The sequence below is a fragment of the Hippopotamus amphibius genome, chromosome 17, assembly GCF_030028045.1.
Source record: "Hippopotamus amphibius kiboko isolate mHipAmp2 chromosome 17, mHipAmp2.hap2, whole genome shotgun sequence".
Classification (NCBI taxonomy): domain Eukaryota; kingdom Metazoa; phylum Chordata; class Mammalia; order Artiodactyla; family Hippopotamidae; genus Hippopotamus; species Hippopotamus amphibius.
Window position 1 is genome coordinate 9,757,878 of NC_080202.1, and position 21,571 is coordinate 9,779,448.

Below are 21,571 nucleotides of genomic sequence, written 5' to 3' on the forward strand. Positions count from 1 at the left end.
ATAATTGACATACAATAAACTGCATATATTTAAAGTGTACAATTTGACATTTTTTTCATATTAGTAATGTATATGTGGCAATCCCAGTCTCCCAATTCATCAACTCCCATTCGCCTAGCCCCGCTTTCCCCCCTTGGTGTCCACGTTTGTTCTCTACATCCATGTGTCTCTGTTTCTGCCTTGCAAACCAGTTGATCTGTACCATTTTTCTGTATTCCGAATACTGTTCTCCATATTGGCTGTCACTTTACATTCCTGCCAGCAGTGTAAGAGGGCTCCCTTTTCTCCACACCCTCTCCAGCATTTATTGTTTGTAGATTTTCTGATGATGCCCATTCTGACCGATGTGAGGTGATACCTCATTGTTTTGATTTGCTTATAGCTCCTTAATTCAACAAATTATTTGCACATGGGGAAGTTGACCTCTTTGTCACGTGTGTAGCAAATGTAGCAGAAATTTCCCCCATTTTGTTTTTTAATTTTGAGATGTTTTGGCATATGGAAGTATTTTTACTTTTTTTGTGATTTATTGGGTTTTTCCTTAATGGCTTCTAGGTTTCCTTCTACCTCTTTGTCTGTGTTATTTTCTAGTATTTACTTTTAAATGTTTAATGACTGTAATTTATTTTGATGTAAGAACTGAGATAGGAGTCCAGCTTTAAGTAGTATATTTTCAAATAGCTAGCCAGGTGTTCTTGCACCATGTAGTGATTAATCCATTTTTCTCCATTGATTTTGAAATGCCGCCCTTTACTATATGCTAAATATCCAGGAATACTTGAGTTCATTTCTGAATAGTATTGTGTTTGATTGATTGATCTATTCTGGTGTTATACCACACATTTACAATGACTTTTCCCCCTACTTTCTAATGTTTTAATATTTTAAAGAGCCAGGAACCCTTCATTATTTATTTTCTAGAATTTTCCTGAGCTATTTTTAGGTATTCATTCAGATAAAATTTGGAATGATCACATTGTCTGCCCACCATATTCCCCTCTTCATTCCCTACCTCCCCCCCCCAAAAAAAGACCTTTTAAAAAAAAAGAAACAACCCTCATTGATTTAGTTATAAACTAAGGAGAAAGGTGTATCTTTAACAAAAACCTTTAAAGTGCCTTAGGTACTTGAAATGCGTTAATTATTAAATCCTCTGAATTCTTTAAGGTTGGTAGTATCATGTTTCACAATTGAGGAGATGAAAGGTTAGTGAATTGTTCAGGATCCAGGTTCCCCTGACTATTTTCATCCTACCCACTATCTCTCAGGTCAGTTTTAGTTAAGTAAACTCTAAGATGATTAAAAAGACAAAATTAAAACAAAACCCCAAGTTGGTTGCTTTTTTTTTTTTTAACCATAAAGTACAAAGAAAGTGTAAAGAAAACTGGATTTACTCATAATTCTATCCTTTGAAATATTTTGTCATTTTAGTGTATTTCTGGCCATGTTTTATATCAACAAATAACATTTTTAAACAGCTGATCATATTGCACATGTGGTTTTGTGTTCAGCTATTTTTATTTAAATTATGATGTAAAATTTTTCTGTGTTGTAAGTTATTTTTCAAGAAACATTGGTCTGATTTATCATATAAATATATCATAACTTAATTATTTTCCTGTTACTGCCTATTTGATTATTTGTAAGATCTTGCTGTTAGTAAATAATTCTGCAGGAGACATCCTTGGACAGAGTCTTTGATGTCATCTTTGATTATTTCCCAGAGAGTTCTGGATCAAAAAGTATGAGGTTTTGATATATTTATATATTCCTAAATTGCTTTTCAGATATCTCGTTCTAGTTTACATTTCTACCGTTAGTGCTGATGTCTTTTAGTGTCACCTCACCCTTGTTAAGTATGGACTTACCTTTTTGCCTATGCTATTGGTGATAAAAATTTATCTTATTGCTGTTTTGAGTTTCTAAATGCAACTTAAAACAGCAGTAAGATACCATTTTGATGAGTGTGATTAGGTTTTAAAAAATGTATTGACCATTTGTTTTCTTTGTGCATTGCCTCATGTCCTTTGCCATTTTCTTATTAATTTATAAGTGTCTTTATTTCATGGACATTGGCCTTTGTCTTTTATTTGTTATAGATATTTTCTGAGTTTATCCTTTCTCTTATTGCTAATGTATGGTATAGAGAAGCCTAAGAATTCTTTTGAACAATCTTGATAATGCTTTGATACTTTCAAAAACCTATTTTATCTCTGTATCAATTAGATATCCACTTACATCTTCGTTTTTTGTTTTTTCCTAAATTGTTGGCCTTTTTTTTTTTCATTATCATTTGAATTTTTAAGTTGTTTCTGTGTGAGCTGTTGGTCAAGTTAAGATTTCCACATCTTGTATTTAAGTCATTGATTTTCTTTCTGTAAGCAATTGTTTTATAATTTTAGATAAAATTAATATTGCCTATTGCAGACAATTCAGAAAATAGAAAAGCATAAAGAAAAAAAAAGATTACCCAAAGATAATATCCATTCACTTATTGGTGTATTATCTTTCCAGAGTTTTTATATGTATGTTAAAGTATATGAAAAAAACTCTTAAAAATTCAGTGAAAGTTCTAATACTTTTATAGGATGTTGTTCCCACTTAAATTAAGTAATAAATGTTATTTTTAATGACTGTATAGTATTCCATTGTATGGAGTCTATAATATGATTAATTCTCTCTTGGTATAAATTTAAATTTTTTTCCTGTATTGCAGTTAACACTGTAGTAAATGTCCTGCTACATATGTCTCTAAATATTTGTGCAAATATGTACCTTAATAAATTCTTATCATTTGTTTCAAAGGTTATATACATTTAAATTTTGATACTTTTGACATATATATACATTTTGATATATTCTTTTGTATCAGGAATACTTGTCTCATAGCAATTGGAAATCCAGTCCCTAGTGGCTTAAACAAATAAAGGGTTCGGTTTTTTGTGTGTAACAAGTTTAGAAGTAAAGCATTCTAAGACTGGTTCAGTTGTTCAAGGATGTCCAAGATCCAACTTCCTTCTATTTTATATTTTCCTCCCATGTGAGCCTGTTTGCTCACATCTTTATTATTTTTTTCTTCCATGTTCAGTTCTGATTTCCTTTTGGGAATGTTTATTCCTTTAAATCCTTTAGTGTTTTCTTTTTTCTTTTAGTAGTTTCTTAGTTCAGTTTGTTGGGTTTTCTATTTTAAGCACGTGGATCATCATTATATTGGACATTGTTTCTCATAGCTGTTTCCTATTTCATTGCTTTACTTTTTTTCCTTTTCTTTGTAATTCATTGAGATTATTTCAGGTCTTTTTGCTCTGACATTTGATTAATAGATTTCCTAATGTTGGGACAGATTTTGTGTACTTGAGATAAATTCAACGTGGTTGTGATGGATTGTTCTAGTATGTATCTAGGTTAGGTTTGCTAATGTTTTAACTTTTTTTTTTCAAAATTATTTTCATAACTGAGATTGGCCTGTAGTTTTCCATTTTGGTACTACCTTGGGTTTTGGTACCTTGATTATACTAGCCTAGTAAAATAAATTGGGAAACATTCCATCTTTTACTATGCTGAAGACAGTTTAAATAGCATAGGACATATTTATTCCCTGTAGATTCGTTAGAATTTGTTACGGTCGCTTTCAAGTTTCATCTTGAAACTTGTATAGATAGTTGATAATTTTGGAGGTCACTTTTCTGTTGTTAGACATTTGCTTGTTTCTAAAGTTTTGGAATTCTAATATTTTGGAATAGCTGATGCTTTAAAGAAGTCAACATTCTTGCTATTAAATCTTCATGCGTATTCATCATTATTACTTCTTTAGGATATATTCTTGGCAGTGAAATTGCTTGGTTGAAAAGTATACAACATTTTAAGACTTTTGCTGTTTGATTCCTACATAGTCATCTGTCTTGAAATATACCCTGGATTTGTTTTTTTTTTTTTAAGCTCTTTATTGAAATATAATTGCCTTACACTGTTGTGCCAGTTTTTGCTGTACAAAACACAGTGAATCAGCTGTATTTATACATATATCCCCACTTTTATTTGTATTTATTTATTTATTTAGGCTGTGCCAGGTCTTAGTTGTGGCATGCGTGATCTTCACTGCAGCATGTTTATTTTTGGCATGCAGGCTCTCAGTTGTGACATGTGAGCTCTTAGTTGCCACATGTATGTGGCATCTAGTTCCCCGACCAGAGATGGAACCCAGGCCCCCTGCATTGGGAGCTAGAGTCTTACCCACTGGACCACCAGGGATGTCCCTGGATTTGTTTTAATCAGGTATGGTAAGGTGACAGAATTTTAGGATTAGAAGGGACTTTAAAAAATTTTATTGAAGTGTAATTGATTTATAGTGTGTTAATTTCTGTTGTACAGCAAAGTGATTCAGATATATGTATTCTTTTTCACATTCTTTCCCATTATGGTTTATCACAGGATATTGAATGTAGTTCCTTGTGCTATATACTAGGACCTTGTTGTTTATCAATTCTATAGATAATAGTTTGCATCTGCTAACCCCCAACTCCCAATCCATCCATCCCCCACTCTCCTCCCCCTTGGCAACCACAATTCTTTTCTCTATGTCTGTGAGTCTATTTCTGTTTCATAGGTAAGTTCATTTGTGTCATATTTTCGATTCCATGTGTAAGTGATATCATATGGTATTTGGCTTTCTCTTTCTGATTTACTTCACTTAGCATGATAACCTATAGTTTCATCCTTGTTGCTGCAAATGGCATTATTTTGTTCTTTTTTATGGCTGAGTAGTATTCCATCGTATTGCTGTATGCACCACATCTTTATCCATTCATCTGTTGATAATACATTTAGGTTGTTTCCAGGTCTTGGCTGTTGTGAACAGTGCTGCTATGAACACAGGGGTGCATGTGTCCTTTTGAATTGTAGCTTTGTCCCAGATGTATACCCAGAAGTGGGATTGCTAGATCATGTGGTAACTCTATTTTCAGTTTTCTGAGGAACCTTCCTACTGTTTTCTATAGTGGCTGCACCGACTTACATTCCCACCAACAGTGTAGGAGGGTTCCCTTTCCACCACACCCTTTCCAGCATTTGTTATTGGAGGACATTTTAATGATGGCATTTCTAACCAGTGTGAAGTGGTGCCTCATTGTAGTTTTGATTTGCATTTCTATAATAATTAGTGATGTTGAGCATCTTTTCATATGCTTTTTGGCCATCTCTGTGTCTTCTTAGGAGAAATATCTGTTTAGTTCTTCTGCCCATTTTTCGATTGAGTTTTTGTTGTTGTTGTTGAGTTGTATGAGCTGTTTGTATATTTTGAAATTAAGCCCTTGTTGGTCGTGTCTGCAAATATTTTCTCCTATTGTGTAGCTTGTCTTTTTGTTTTGATTATGTAATGTTTCCTTTTAGAAGGGACTTTTTACCTGTCTTTTAGTTTGTCAGTTTGTATCTGAAGTTCTCAACCTATCAGTTTTTAACAGATTTTTCACCTTTGTCACTATTGACACTTCGGGCTAGATTATTCTCTGTTGTGTATGGCTGTCCTGTACGTTGTAGGATGTTAAGCAGCATCTTTGGCTTCTACCCACTAGATGCCAGTACGCTTACCCCCCAGCTGTGACAACCAGAAATGTCTCCAGACGTTGCCAGATGTGCTCTGGGGAGCAAACTCACCTCCAGTTGAGAACCACTGGTTTATAACAAAATGCTTTAGAATGCAGCTTTACCATTCTGATATAAACTTATACCAATGACTTAAAAAAAACCAGACAAACCAAAACACAAAACCTAACAGTATAATGCCCTGACTGTGAAGGAAAATAACTTATAATTAAGTATATTTCAACATGTAAATTAAGTGTGTCTAAATAAAAGAGCCACCCCTAGAAGGTGGTATTACACTTGTTTATAACTCCTGTTGATGTGATGCGTGAATCTCCTATATTAATCTCTATTAAATACTTAACAATCACGGGGAAATCTTTCCAGGCCTTGGCAGGTCAGTGTTTGAACCCAGCTCTGCCACTTATTATCTGTGCGACAATAGGCATTTTACTTAATTTCTCAGAATGTTTCCTCACCTGTAACTGGGGATGGTATGCCTACTTTATGGTTTGTTTTGAATATTTAATAAGCCAGTGTGTAAAATAACTTGCCTAATACTCTTAAGAGCTATATATAGATTATTTAATCCTTGCTACAGTCCTAGAAGGTAGTACTATTCTAGTCCCCATTTTTATAGGTGGAGAGAAGGAACCCGTTTATAAATGACAGAGCTGGGATTCAAATATTAATTCCAGAGTCTGTGCTTTCAACCTTTATGCTGTACTACCTCCCATATAATACCTAAGAAATAGGGGATACTTAACTGTTAGCTCCAGTTACTTCATTTTTTCTAGCTTTGAGATTGTTCCCTGCCCCCTGCCCACTAACATCCGTGTTCTCTCCTGGAAATTTTTTACCAGTTTGTTTCTCATGTCCCCTCCAGGGACATATAATTAATCTTCTTTATCCACACTTAGGCAGGATAACTATTTATCAAAATTCTGATCCCTCTCTATGTATGACCTTGGTATTTCTCAAAAGCTCATAAGTAATGCATTCAGCTTTCCTTATAAATAAAATATAATGCTTGTGTTTTTATTACTTATTTATGAAGAACTTTTCTTCTGATAAGTAACTCCTAATGTCAGCTGTAGTTATATTGTAGCCTTTTTATAACACAAGTGTAGGGAGAAAAGAAATTACAACTACATTTAGGTTTTCTGTTTTATAATGAAGGACATTGTGTGCATAGGGAATTTGATTTGTTTTACAGTATAATCAAACGTGGTTCTCAGAGGTATCATATGTTGTGTTAGGCTTGACCCTGTAAACAGTAAAAAAAAAAAAAAATTTAATATTCTGAGCAAATTTTCATTTTATATTAAAGGAATTGTTAACCAACAATAATTAAATTTTTTATTAATAGTTCTCTGCTGTGAATTTTATGTGTGAATATGTATAGTGCCTCTTTATCTGGAATGGTGGAAGAGTGGTTTTATGGGTACATTATTTTACAGTTGAATTATATTTAAGCCCTTAAGCATAGAAATGGTAAGACTTAAAAAAAAAAAGGAACAAACTTAGAGTCTTTTATATGGAACTTTTTAAACACAAAGTAAAAAGATTAGTATGTAGACCCACCACCTTCTGTGTACCATGATTATCAATGCATGGCCAGTCTTATTTCATCTATAGCCTCAGTTGCTTCAACTTTAAAAATTGAGTTTGTTCAAATCAGGATCCAAAATAAAAGCCATCCTTAAGATTGGTTGATGTGTCCTGTCTATTTTTTATTGTTGTTGTTTTGTTTTATTTTTTGCTTGTAATTTGTCTGTTGAAGAAATCCATCCTGTAGATTGTTCGTACCTGGAATTTCTGATTGCATCTGTCTGGTGGTGGTCTCCATATTCTTCTGCGTTTCCTCTAAGTTGGTAGTTAGATCTAAAGTAGTGACTAGGTCCAGGTTTTTGTTTGTTTGAAATATGGTTTTATGTGTTATATTTTTTTGTGGTGGTTTTGTTTTGCTTTTTAAAAGAATATTTTACAGTGGTAGTGTGTACCTGTATAAAGGAGCCTTGTAATGTCTAGTTGTCTCCTTTTGAGATGTTGGGACCGTTGGTCATTGCCTATGTTTCTCCATTCATTAGGGTTTGTAAAATAGCAATTTATTAGCTGGCATAGTTCTGTAAAGAAAAATTCTCCTCGTATATTTTGCTACCTTGAGGTGAAGGAAATGGAGAATAAATGCTTGCTGCTCTTCCCTTTACCAGTTTTCAGAATAATGACTTGGTTGCCTAAAACCTGTCAAAGGTAACCAGTCAGGTTTCTTTTCTTTGTATATCATCAAGAACACATGGATTTAAATAATGCATATGTTTTACTTCATTGCGGCTACTGATTATATTAGTTTACTATGGCTGCTCCAACAAATTAGCACAAACTGGGCGGCTTAAAACAACAGAATTTTATTCTCTCACAGTTGAGGGGGCCAGATGTCCAGAATCAGTATCACTGGACTGAAATCAGGTGTCAGCAGGTCTGTACTCCTTCCAGAGGTTCTAAGGGAGCATCTGTTCCTTGCCCCTTCCTGCTTCTGGTGGCTGCTGGCATTCCTTGGCCACCTCACTCCAGTTTCTGCCTCTGTTGTCATGTTGCATAGTTCTTTGTGTGTCTGCTGAGGAGCTCCTGTTTCTAAGGGTAGATGTGATTGCATTTAGGGCCCACTAGATAGTCTAGGAAAAACTGCTCTTCTCAAGATCCTTAATTACATCTTTTAGCATATAAGGTAATATCTGTAGGTTTGGTAATTAGGAATTTAATGTACCTGAGGGAAAGGGTTGGTTCAGCCTACCACACTGATGTTCAAATTATCTTGATCTTTGGCTATTAAATCCTCTAAGTTGACTCCTTTGTTATAAAGGGAAGTCTTTTGATAAAACCCCAATAGGTGCCAAGATATTCTAGGTTTATCTTGTATACTTCCTGCCCCAGGCCTGGAATCAGTCATTTTTTCCAAGGAACCCTGGTTACGTTTAGTGGGCAATAGTATTTAGAGACCATATTCTGGATGATAGGAACATAGCATGTATTTTTCTTAGCAGTTTTTCTAAAATAAATTACACTTTACCCTGTTTCCTTAAACAGAGTACACTGGACATCGTTGAATCTTTTATCAATGACTTATTATAAACATTAGTTTTGGAACTGAGCTATGTACTGGTGACTTCCCCACTGCTGCTGAATTTTTAAAAATTAGGTTTGTTTGCCTTTATATTAAACGTAAGCAAATTCCAGTTCAGTTCCAGTCATTGCTTTATTTTTGTTTCACTGTGACCCAGTCATCCTGTCAGTGGGATATGTTTCTCATCTATGGGACTTTTCAACTAACTGCCCTAATCACTAAACTCTGCTTTTTCTGTATCCTTTGTTCTCTGACTCTAAGCAAAACTAAGGTTGTTAGGAGATAAAATTGAATCTTATAGAGTAGAAGAGTAAGTCAGATAGGAAGGGAAGTCTACTCCGCCAAGCATTCAGATGGATGAGGTTTTCATTTCTCTTAAGCTTCAGGACTCTTGGAGGTGGAGCAGTGCATTGGTGATGGTGTGGGGAGGGGTAGTTGCTCTTCGCTGGTGGTCAGCAATGCCAGACCTCTGGTAGCAGCTTTAGTAAAGGTATCCATTTATTTGAAATTGAAAACCATTCAGAGATTAGCCAATAGCTTAAAAAAAAAAAACTTTCCCGACTGCACATCCAGGTTCTCTTGTTAAAAAACATCGTGTAAAATTAAAAAAAGAAAAAGAAAAAACATCGTGTATTACTATAGTACATTTGTCAAAATTAATGAACTAATATTGACACATTATTTTTAACTAAAGTCTATGGTTTATTCAGATATCCTTAGTTTTTTCTTTCAGTTGGCTGACTTGGCTACAAAGCCTTAGCTTTTTCTTAATAAACTGTTTTTGTTTCTAAGTCCTATCTAGATACCACAGTACATTCAGTTGTAATGTATCCTTTGGCTCCTTTGGACTGTGACAGTTTCTCAGACTTTTTGATGACCTAGCCAGTTTTAAGAAGCACTGATCCAGTGTTTTGTAGACTGTCCCTCTGTTGGATCTGGCTCATATTTTTTCATGAATAGACTGAGATTGTGGGTTTTCTGGTGAAGACCACACAGGTAAAGTGCCATTTTGGTTGCTCATATCAAGGATACATACTATCAGCGTGGCTTTTCAGTGTAATCTACTCAGATGCTAGCTTTGATCACCCCTGCTGGGTAGTGTTTGTTACAGTTTCAAGAAACTGAAGTTTTCCTCCCTCCCTTGCCTTTCCATTCTGTACTCCTGTACTCTTTGGAAGGAAGTCATTATGTGCCCCCATCTACTGTTATGAAATAAATCAGCCAGGTTGACTGTAAGTGGATTTTTCCCGTGAGTCCATCCGTCCCTCTGTCCTTCTTTCCTCCCCTACCCACCTCCCTCCCTACCTTCCTTTCTTGTCTTTATTGAATTTGTTACAATATTGCTTCTGTTTTTATGTTTTGGTGTTTTTGGAGGCATGTGGGATCTTAGCTCCCCAGCCAGGAATCGAACCCACACTCCCTGCATTGGAAGGCAAAGTCTTAACTACTAGGCCACCTCCAGAGTTTTTTCAATCTTCTAACTGATATTAACCCTTTGTGAATTTTTTTTCCCTTTTAATCAGTGTCTAGCATCCTATGAGCAGTCTTTAAGAGAATAATGATGGGAGTGGCACTATAGTATGTTTCACTCAGTGTTCTTTGTTGCAAACAAAACATTTTGTCTGGTTTAAGCAAAAAAGGAATTTTTGAGAAGATGTGAGGTAGTTTACAGAGTCATTGGGAGGGCAAGGAGAAATAGATTCTAGGCCATTGGTTCTCAAACTCTAGCTTGCATCTAAATTGCTTATTAAAACACATTTCTGGGCCCTACACACAGAATTTCTGATTCAAGAAGGTCTGGGATGGGGTCTGAGAATTTGCACCTCTAACAAGTTCCCAGGTGATGGTGATTCTGTGGTCTCAGAACCACACTGTGAGAATCACTGCTCTCTGTGGCTAAAAGCTGCCGTAGAACTGGCCTGATAGAAAGACTATTTCCTCTGATGCTGGTGAGCATATGAAGCTCCATTTTAATACAGTTGCTACTACTGCTTTCACTGATGCCATTTGTGCTTCAGGAACTGGACTTGTAATCACTGAGAAACTACAGAAAGCCTTACAGCAGCAAGATTGGAACCTTGTTTCTTTACACTGCTAAATTCTGAATTGAAGTTGCGTTTGTGTGTGTCTGATTGGAGAGGCTTAGGTAACCTGCCTGCATTCTGGTTTCAAGAGAGACTGGGAATTTGTGTTTGACTTCTGTTTTGGGAAGCTGAAACTCATAAAAGGGAAATGTCTTTAAGTGTAGAAAGACTACTTAAAAAATGATGGGCAGCCATGGATATGATGGGAGTGGTCTATAACAGGAGTGGTCTGTAAGGAGGGAAAGAGCTTGCACCGGAATGTAAATTAATATACTGCTTCCTTCATCAGAAAATGTCTGCTGAACTGAGCAGTGTGTTTGTTGTAGTTGATTTTACATTCTTGCACAAACACCTTATCTCATTAGACCAGTAACAATCTGCATAGTATAATAGAGTAATACTGTGCTACTGTAAAAGGACAAGGGAGAAGGGAATCTAGGGTTTTTTGTTTATTTTTTTAAATGTGAGAGCCTTTAAAATTTTTTTTAAATTTACTATTATTTATTTATTTATTTATTTAGGCTGCTTACGGGCTTGCCGGCGGGGGCTACTCTCTGTTGCAGTGTGTGGGCTTCTCATTACAGCGGCTTCTCATGTTGTGGATCACGGGCTCTAGGTGTGAGGGCTTCAGTGGTTGTGGCGAGCTGGCTCAGTAGTTGTGGTGCATGGGCTTAGTTGCTCTGTGGCATGTGGGATCTTCCAGGACCAGGGTTTCAAACCCATGTCCTCTGCGTTGGCAGGCGGATTCTTAACCACTGCACCACCAAGAAAGTCCCGAATCTAGGGATTTAAGATGACCGATCTTAGCGTCTAATGTTGGCTGTAAAGTATGCTGATATTTAAAGCAGGCTGGCAAATTGGGGAAAATAGAGAGTGTAAGAGAAATAGAGGTAAAAATAAGAGCTCAAAATATCCAGGTACGCCTCCCCCCTGCCCCCATAAACTCCAGAACAGTGCTGTCCAATAGATAGAGATGTAATGTGAGCCAAGGAGTGTAATTTAAGTTTTCTCTAGCAGCTGCATTAAAAAAGTAAAAAGTCAAACCAGAACAGACACTTCCAAATAGAAAAACAGGTGAAATTAATTTTTAAAAATAACAGCTTTATTGAGATCTAATCCTGTACCATCAAGTTCACCCTTTTAAAATGTACAATTCAGTGGTTTTTATAGTATCCACAGAGCTGTTCCTTCATCACCACTAATTCAAAAACATGTTCATCGTCCCAGAAAGAATCTCCAGACCCTTAGTAGTCATTCCCCATTCCATTCCTTCTTCCCTAACCGCTGGCAACCACTAATCTTTTAGCCTCTATGGATTTATTTTCCTGTTCTGAACATTACATATAAATGGAATCATACGATATGTAGCCTTTGGTGTCTGGCTTCTTTCACTTAACATAATGTTTTCAAGGCTCATCCATCTTGTAACTTGTCAGTACTTCATTCCTTTTTTGGACCTATAATATTCTGTTGTATGAATATACCAAGTTTTGTTTATCCATTTATCAGTTGATGGACACTTGGGTTTCCTTTTTTTAGCTATTATGAATAATGCTTCTCTGAACATTTGTGTATAACTTTCTGTGGAAATTAATGTTAATAATGTATTTTATTTACCCAGTATATTCCAGACATAGTTTCTACATGTGATCACTATAAAGTATTAATGAGATAGTAAAATTGTTTTTGTACTAAAGTCTTCAAAGTTCCATATATATTTCATACGTAACACACATCTCCATTTATATAGCCACATTTTAGATATTCAGTAGCCTCATGTGGCTAGTGGCTACCATATTGGAATGCCAAGAAGTAACTCATTGGGACTTCTGCGCAAAGTGGGGAAAGTCTATGCAAAGTGGGGAAAGTCTATGCAAAGTGGGGAAAGTTGCAGTTTTCCCCACATCGGAGATGTTCGCTTTGCTGGCTCCTAGACACGTGCATTACTGCCTTGTTCCCTTTGCCTTTGATTGTTCCCAGCTGAATACTCTTCTCTCCTTTGTGTCTTCAGATCCTTCCTGTTTTTTAAAACCCCAGCTTATGTCCCTCTTCATCAGTGGACTTTAGTTTTTCCAGCTCACTTTTTTGTTTACTTACTTATTTGGTAAATGTTTATTGAACACCTTCCAAGTGCTAGCCACAGTTCTAGGTGTTGGAAACGTAGCAATGAGCAGGATACATAAAGTGTCAGTTTTCACTGAGGGTCTACTCTAGTATGGAGCAATTTTTAGACATTCAGATATTTAGCGAAATAATTTCAGATAGTGATAAGTGCTATGAGGATAATAAGATTGGCCTGAAGAGGACAGCACTTAAGCTGTTACCAAGAACTAATTTATTCTTGTAATTTTAAATTCATACTGCAATAAAGCTGATTAAAAAATAATTTACGCTAAAATTTGCTACTTTTAAGTGTATAGATTCATGAGTTTTGACAAATATATATAGTTTGTAACCATCACCATAATTGTGTTATAGAACGTTTTACCCCCCAAAGTTCTCGCATTGACAGAGTCATGCTACTTCTGGGCAAATGCTGATCTGCTTTCTGTCATTATAGTTTTGCCTTTTCTAGAATTTTATGTAAGTGGGATCATATTTTTTGTGTCTGATTTCTTTCACTTAGCATGGTGCTCTTGAGATTTATCCATGTTGTGTGATTAGTAATGCATTCCTTTTTGTTACTGTCTGATATTCCATTGTATGGATACACTGTTATTTGTCCATTTATAGCGGGCATTTGGGTTATTTCCAGTTTTTGGCTATTATAAGTAAAGCTGCTGTGAGCATTTGTGTACAGATCATGTGGAAATATGTTTTCATGTGTAGGATTGCTGTATCACATGGCAGCCGTGTGTTTGTAAGGAACAGCCACACTGTTTCCCGAAGTGGTTGTACTATTTTGCATTCACACAAGCAACCTTACTGACACTTGATTAATTCAAGCACAAAATAAGGATTAAATTCAACTTCACTGATAGTGAATTCTCAGAGTTCCAAGCCAGGTCCTTAAGTGGCATGGTGTAGTTCTACTTATGAATGCCTGTAGAGTTATAGGCAGAAAACTGAATTCTTTTGGGCGTTTCCTTAAGTAAGCCTTCTTTGAGTTTTAAACTTAAAGTATTTAAATTTGAATAGCTTTCTTTGTCTTGTAAGTGGGTTTCTAAAATATTTAAATATCCAGATAGTTAGAAAATATATCTGTTTATCAGTCCAGTGAAAGTCGTGCTTTTTCTTTCTTTCTTTTTTTAAATTAATTTTTTTTCTTTTTCTTTAAGAATTTTTATTGAGATACAATTGACATACAATAAACTGCATATACTTAGTGTACAATTTGATATTTTTTTCCTTATTAGTAATTATATATGGCAATCCCAGTCTCCCAATTCATTCCCCCTCAACCCCCGCTTTCTCCACTTGGTGTCTATATGTTTGTTCTCTACATCTGTGTCTCTATTTCTGCCTTGCAAGCCAGTTGATTTGTACCATTTTTCTATATTATGCATATATGTTAATATACAATATTTGTTTTTCTCTTTCTGACTCACTTCACTCTGTATGACAGTCTCTAGATCCATCCATGTCTCTACACATGTCCCAATTTTGTTCCTTTTTACAGCTGAGTAATATTCTATTGTATATATGTACCACATCTTTTTTATCCATTCATCTGTTGATGGACATTTAGGTTGCTTCCATGTCATGGCTATTGTAAATAGATTTTAATTAATTTTTATTGGAGTTTAGTTGCTTTATAATATTGTGTTAGTTTCTGCTGTACAGCAAAGTGAATCAGCTATATATTTAAATATATCCCCTCTTGTTTTGGATTTCCTTCACATTTAGGTCACCACAGAGCATTGAGTAGAGTTCCCTGTGTTGTACAGTAGGTTCTTACTAGTTATCTATTTTATACATAGTATCAATAGTGTACATATGTCAATCCCAGTCTCCCAATTCATCCCCCACCCCCACCCCTTGGTATCCATACATTTGTTCTCTATGTCTTTGTCTCTATTTCTGCTTTGCAGATAAGATCCTCTATACCATTTTTCTAGATTCCACATATATGTGTTAATATACAATACTTGTTTTTCTCTTTCTGACTTCACTCTGTAGACAGTCTCTAGGTCCAGTCACATCTCTGTAGATGACCCAATCATGCTTTTTCATCTGGCTTGGCATGTGGTATTTGAAATACTTGAGGAGTAGAATAATACCAGTTTGTACAAATTGAATAGCTAACTATCCATTTTTATCCATGCATATTTATATCAGCTGTTGAACACAAGCTTTTGACAGTTATGGTAATTGGACTAAATGTAATCAGATATTAAGATGATATAAAAATTATCTGATAAAATGCATGTAATGGTGGTTGAACTGTATTGTATATCTTGACTAATATTCAAAAATGTCCGTAGTTTATTTCAACTGTATAGTTAGCTTTTTAAAAAAATTGAAGTATTGTTGGTTTACAATGTCGTGTTAGTTTCAAGTGTTAGTTTCAAGTGTACAGCACAGTGATTCAGGTTGTGTGTGTATGTGTATTCTTTTTCAGATTCTTTTCCCTTTAGGTTATTACAAAATATTGAGTATAGTTCCCTATGCTATACAGTAGGCCCTTGTTGGTTATCTATTTTATATATAGTAGTGTGTATAGTTAGTTTATTTTTGAAGTTATCTTTATTTGGCAACTTTGAGACTTTGCATGGTTCACATTGTCAGTATGTATTCCATATGGTAGTATATGGTGGAATGGGAATACAGTCTGGAATATACTTTATACTGTATCGTTTATCTACTGAACATTCACCGAAATCCCCATTCTTTTGTTCACAGTTACTACTTTTCTCTATTTTTGACTTTTTATCAAAATTTTGTTTACCTGCTTGTCTTAATTGATAACTTTGCTTAAATACAATTTCTGGAACAGTTAAAAAAGAATTGATTATTAAGTAAGTGATTTATAAACATTTTAGGAAATAAAATGATTTTGTAGTTATCACTAGGAAGAATCTCCAGAGCAAGTTGAGCCAAGTGTACATCTCCATTTTTTTAAGCACAGTTATGAACCTGAAACTATTTAAATTCTGAAATCGTTAATAGTAACTGTCGTTTGAGTGCCTGTTATATGTGAGTTGCTTTTAAATGATGGTATATTTAATCCTCATTTTGCAGAGTGTCCTCATTGCATGTGACACTCTGCAAAATGAGTATCATCTTTATTTTAATGGCATCTTGGAAAGGTTAAACTATTTGCCCCAGTTCATATAATCAAAGCTTGGGTTTTGGTTGAAGCATAAGCCTCTCTGAGTCTGAAATTGTAGATAGCTTATTTTTGAATTTTAGTAAGGCATTTGACTACACTGGTATGAAATCATGGATAAGATGAAATGTGATTTGATTCTCAGGATGGTTGGAATGAATTTGTAACTAATAGAGCAGTCTAATATATCAGTATCAGCCTCTCCTGAGATTTTGGGTGATGCACCAAAGGGCTCTGTCTCTAGCTCTAACTTAAAACTTTGTTTTAAAACAAAACTCTGCAGTATGGCTAAATTGCACCAGGTATAGGTTGGAGGAAGCCTTGGCTTAAGTTTAAGTGAAAAAGATTTAAGGACAGTGTTAGATTAACATTAATCTTATCGGCTAACAACGACAATGTGAGATCATGCTCAAAAAGAGCTAGGGTAAATTTACAGTACATTATTAAGGTACAGCCCCCAGATACAGTGTTTCTACTAAGTTGGTATTGTGTTAGGATCAATGTGTCCTATTTTATGTGGAATTTTGACTAACTGTAGTGTGCGGAGAGAGCAACTGAGATAATGCAGAATTCAGAAATTATTAAAGGGTTAGGAGATATTTCATCTGGAAAAGAAAGGAGAGAGCAAGTGTGAGATGTCAGATACTAGAAATTTTCCTCAATAATTCCGTAGGGCAGAATTAAGATCTCTAAGGAAGATGATTTAGGGTCTTGTTACTAAAAATAGATACTTCCAACAGATGACCTGTCCAAGTAAAGGGGGGAGGATAATCTAAAATCTCTTAATGGTGGAATTGGCTGCCTCGTGAGGCAGTGAACTGAGTTATTAGATTTATGTTCATGCGTAAGCCGTATATGATCACATCTGTGTTGCTATAGGAATGGATTCCTGCATGAGTTAGGAATTGGTGGTTTTCAAACTATTTTGATCTCTCTCCACAGTAAGGCAGGAGTGGAGGTACAGACATAAAGAACGGATGTGTGGACACACGGGGGAGAGGGGAGGGTGGAATGAGTTAGCAGATTAGGTTTGACATGAATACACCACCATGTGTAAAATGGATGGCTGGTGGGAACCTGCTCTATAGCACAGGGAGCCTGGGCCCGGTGCTCTGTGATGACCTAGATGGGTGGGATGGGCAGGGGAGGGAGGTCCAAGAGGGAGGGGATATATGTATATGTGTAGCTGATTCACTTCACTGTACAGCAGAGGCTAACACAGCATTGTGAAGCAATTGTACTCCAATAAAACAGAACAAAAAAAGAAAAAAACAAGCAGACACCCCCACGTTTTTCCATTGCAACCCACACGTGAAATAACATGCCCATATTAAGTGTGTTGCTGATATTTCCTATTATACTTTATTAACTTTAAAAGGCAGATTGCTAATCACTAAATTGATGTAACAGCTCACTAATGATTGACATTTAGTTTGAAATACACTGGACTAGAATAATCTCTAAAATCCTTGTAACACTATGATTCAGTGACTGTTCCCACTCAATAATGTAAACTAAAAATTAGACCCAGAAAATTCCGCACTGCAAATGTCTAGAGGTTATTAATTAATTTTGATCATTAACATTTCTAGGGAGGTTGAAAATTAGAAAATATTCTTGTGTCTTTCGATTTTTCCCACCTCTGTCCTTGACACCCCGCTACCCCTCCCCCAAATCAGTCTTTTCCATCCTTAATTCTACTTTTGCCCTTTTGAAGACTCTCTTCTTAATTAGTTTTTCATTACCTCATTTTCCACCTGAATTAAAATTTGGTGCCAATTTATTCTTTCATTTAATATTTTTCCTGGATTTATAACAACATTTTCAAGTCGTTTACCTAAACACTTAACCTTTACATGAGAAATAATTGACTTTCTTGTTTGGAACCCATCACTTAAAAAGTGTTATCTTTTATCTGAAATATTATGACACCTAATTATTTAAGAGAGTTGCAAAAAAATAAAAGAGTAAAAGAAAATAAGGATTTTCACTTTGGTTTACATAAGGAAGGCTAAGAAGATGTTCTGTGTAAACTTTATCACCAGATGTTTTTTTGTTTTAGAATTGGTTCATCTGAGTAAATGGAGAAGGTAAAAGGATGCAGTTTCCTCAAGTTGCTAAAGTCAGATTTTGGAGAATTATATAAAGTGAGATGACAACTTTCTTTTACACCAAAGAGTTTGTGATGATCTTTAGTATTATGGAAAAAGTGATTCCCAAGTGTCACATCTGTTTGTTCTAATACTGTAAAGTGATTGGTAATGTTAACCCAATTACCTGCTTGTGGATTGCTTTACTTTATTTTCTCCTTTCCCCTTCCTTTTTGAGGCACACTGAGTAATTGTGGATTTACTTAATATTCCCTACACAAAGCACAACTTGGTGGGTGTATTTACTGCAAATAATAATCATTTTTAGTAATTCCTCAAAGAGGCTGGACATGAGCTTTCAGAGTACAGGGAGAAGGTGGTTTGCTAGCTGGAAAGCAACTTCTGAAACAGAAGAAATTATTTTTTTAGAGTTTTCTAAAATAGATACATTTGTATCTATTTTAGCAAATTGTCCTGGGAAAATATGTGTAGTTTTAAAAAATGACTAGTGTGTTAAAATATTTTAAGACCATTGAAGTAAGTTACACTTTTTATGTTGCACATAAGTTGCACTTTTTATGAGCAGAGAGATTTAGATGGAGCGGTAAGATAAAATTATAATCATTAAAACTAATAAAAAGATGAAAGACCTTATTACCTTTTAACTTAAATCCAGTCAGTGTAATTTATCTTTTAATTATGCTTTGATTCAGAGAGGCAACCACTCTGAACATACTTTGGCATTTTCTTGTCAGTCTTTTTTTTTCTATATATATTTTCCATAGATCATGTTATGTATAATTTTGTATCTTAATCTTTTAATATCATTTTTCTGACTTGGTATCATTCCACTGGATAGATGTACGTACCTACCATACTTAATAGTTACATTTTAAAAGCCAGTGATACACAAGTTAAGACTTCTAAGTTTGTAGGAACTGTTCAGATTCTTTTGTTCACTGGAGTTATGCTTCCTTTTTGTTTTTTCCCCTCTTGAATTATATGTGTTTTCTTGGATCCTGGAACATTTTGAAACAAAAAGATTCTGATTGTAGTAATATTTGACCTAGACCATATATTTTTTCTTTTTCCATTGATAATGTCTTATCAAATTTAGTGCACTGTTACAGGAATGTAATAGTAGAAAACAGCTCGAGGCTAAAAATATTTTTAAGTTATTACATATTCCCCCATTCATATCAAAATTAGGAAAGGAGCTATAGCTAAGAATTATTGAATCTTTCCTTCATTTATTTGCCATATTATTCTTTTCTTTCTGTGTTTTTTCAGACATTTTGAAAGTCAGCTATGCTCACCACTGTATCACCAGCACAGACATTTTGAATAAATGATGTAATAATTTTTCCCTTTGGATGTTATCAGGCATTAAAAGAAGCCATTGTATAACCTAGTGTCCCCCCCCCCCCCACTTTTTATTACTCAAATGAAGGTAGCAATATACAGAATGTGTGGAATGTTTAACAGAGGCTGATATACTAACAGCTCTCAGCTATGAGTTACAGCAGGCTTGTTATTGTTGAAATTGGCATTTAAGCAATTTGTCCATGTTGCTAGGATGATACATGGTAGTAGGGAAGGATATGAGCTGGAAGTCTAAGCATGGAGCTTAGAATCATGAGGTTGAAAGCAACTTGTGGTTTTTTGTCAAAGCCAGTTGATCACTCTGCTGTTTTCCCTTATTTATTTAATATCAGTAAGTCTCACCAGTTTACAGCTAACATTTATCCCTTTTTTCCTATATGCCAGGTTAAGTGGTTTTTACATAAACTGTTAGTTATTGTGAACTGCTAGTTGCCATGTTAGAAAAATAATAAAGTATTTTGTGTGATGAGATCTATTTTCAGTCTAATTTGTGGTTGGTTGCTCATGCATTATGGTATAGGATGTGCCTGTTTGTAAACTTTCTTGCTATCTTATGCAAGGTGAATTGATTTTTCTAGATATAGCAATAGAACCATTCTTGTAAAAAACAGTTGTTTTGGCTTTTTTCTGTGTTGTAGAATTGTAGTATGTTAGTACATGAGGTGGATTTAAAAAAATTGGGGGGGGATTTTAATTAAAAAATTAAAAAACAAAAGAATAAGGGAGTTACTTAGTATATCCTCAATGGGATCATGACTTCTGGAATTGAAATTTATCCTAAGTCACAGAGAGAGGCAGCCAGACCTGTGAATGTGGACTTGCACCTGAACTGTGGGTCAGAGCCAGGACAGGGTTGCGAGTAGTGGAAACACAATCTTTCTTGGCTTTTTTTTTTTTTAATTAATTAATTTATTTTATTGGCTGTGTTGGGTTTTTGTTGCTGCACACAGGCTTTCTCTAGTTGCGGCGAGCAGGGGCTACTCTTCATTGTGGTGCGCGGGCTTCTTATTGCGGTGGCCTCTCTTGTTGCAGAGCATGGGCTCTAGGCGTGTGGGCTAAAGTAGTTGCGGCACATGGGCTCAATAGTTGTGGCTCATGGGCTTAGTTGCTCCGCGGCATGTGGTATCTTCCTGGGGCAGGGATCGAACCCATGTCCCCTGCATTGGCAGGCAGATTCTTACCCCCTGCGCCACCTAGGAAGTCCTCTTGGCTGTAATTTTAAAGGCTGCATTTTAGTTTTTATTGATTCATTAGCCTCAGTTCCTAAATATAAATATAATGTTGAAATGTATGGACATTTTGCATTTTGTGTGTGTGCACGCACGCGTGTGTGTGTGTATGTATGTGTGTGTGAGTGTGTTTTAGTGAAAGGTAGTAGTGAGTGGGAGTGTAGTTGTTTGGGAAAAGTAAAAACAGAGGGATATTGCTTTTTCTTCTTTCTTTATTCCCCAATGCCCTCCTCTAACTCATGTATTAATCAGTAGTTACCAGTAACTTTAAAATGTTAAGTGGAAAATTTGCTTAATTTATTTAACAATTGGAATTGGACAGTAAAAGTACAAGTAAATAGCACAAGAGAACCCATTTGCTTCATGATTTCAAATGGTAAATATGAAATAACTACACATTTCCCCCTTCCAGTGGATTCTCCATCCCTCTTTTTTTCTCCAAAGGTTAGCACATGTTCAGATGACCAGATGTCATTCTTTGCTCTGACCTAAAGATCCTAGAAGTTTACTCCTCAAAATGACTTCTTACCTTTAATGACATGGAACTTTCGAAGCAGCTGTCATTTCCTCTTTTTGCCATGGATTGCATCGATGCTGTTAGATCTGTAGTGAGGCTAGTCTGAAGATGTCATGGGAATGAACAAATACTGGTTTTAGTTAATTATTTATCAAAGGAGTTGTAGAGAACTTTGAAAAGCACATGGAAGAAATTAATGAGCCATACTTCTATTTCTCATAGACAAATCATTGCTGCATTTCTTCCAGTCTTTTTTCTGTGTGCTATAAAATTATAAGCTCAATTAAATTGAGTA

General features: G+C 35.4%; 1 protein-coding gene across 2 annotated transcripts in view; it reads left to right on the forward strand.

Annotated features, from left to right (window-relative positions):
* RABEP1 (rabaptin, RAB GTPase binding effector protein 1) overlaps positions 1-21,571 on the forward strand; it is a 103,521-nt gene that overhangs the window by 13,071 nt on the left and 68,879 nt on the right. The gene's annotated exons all lie outside the window — the stretch shown is intronic.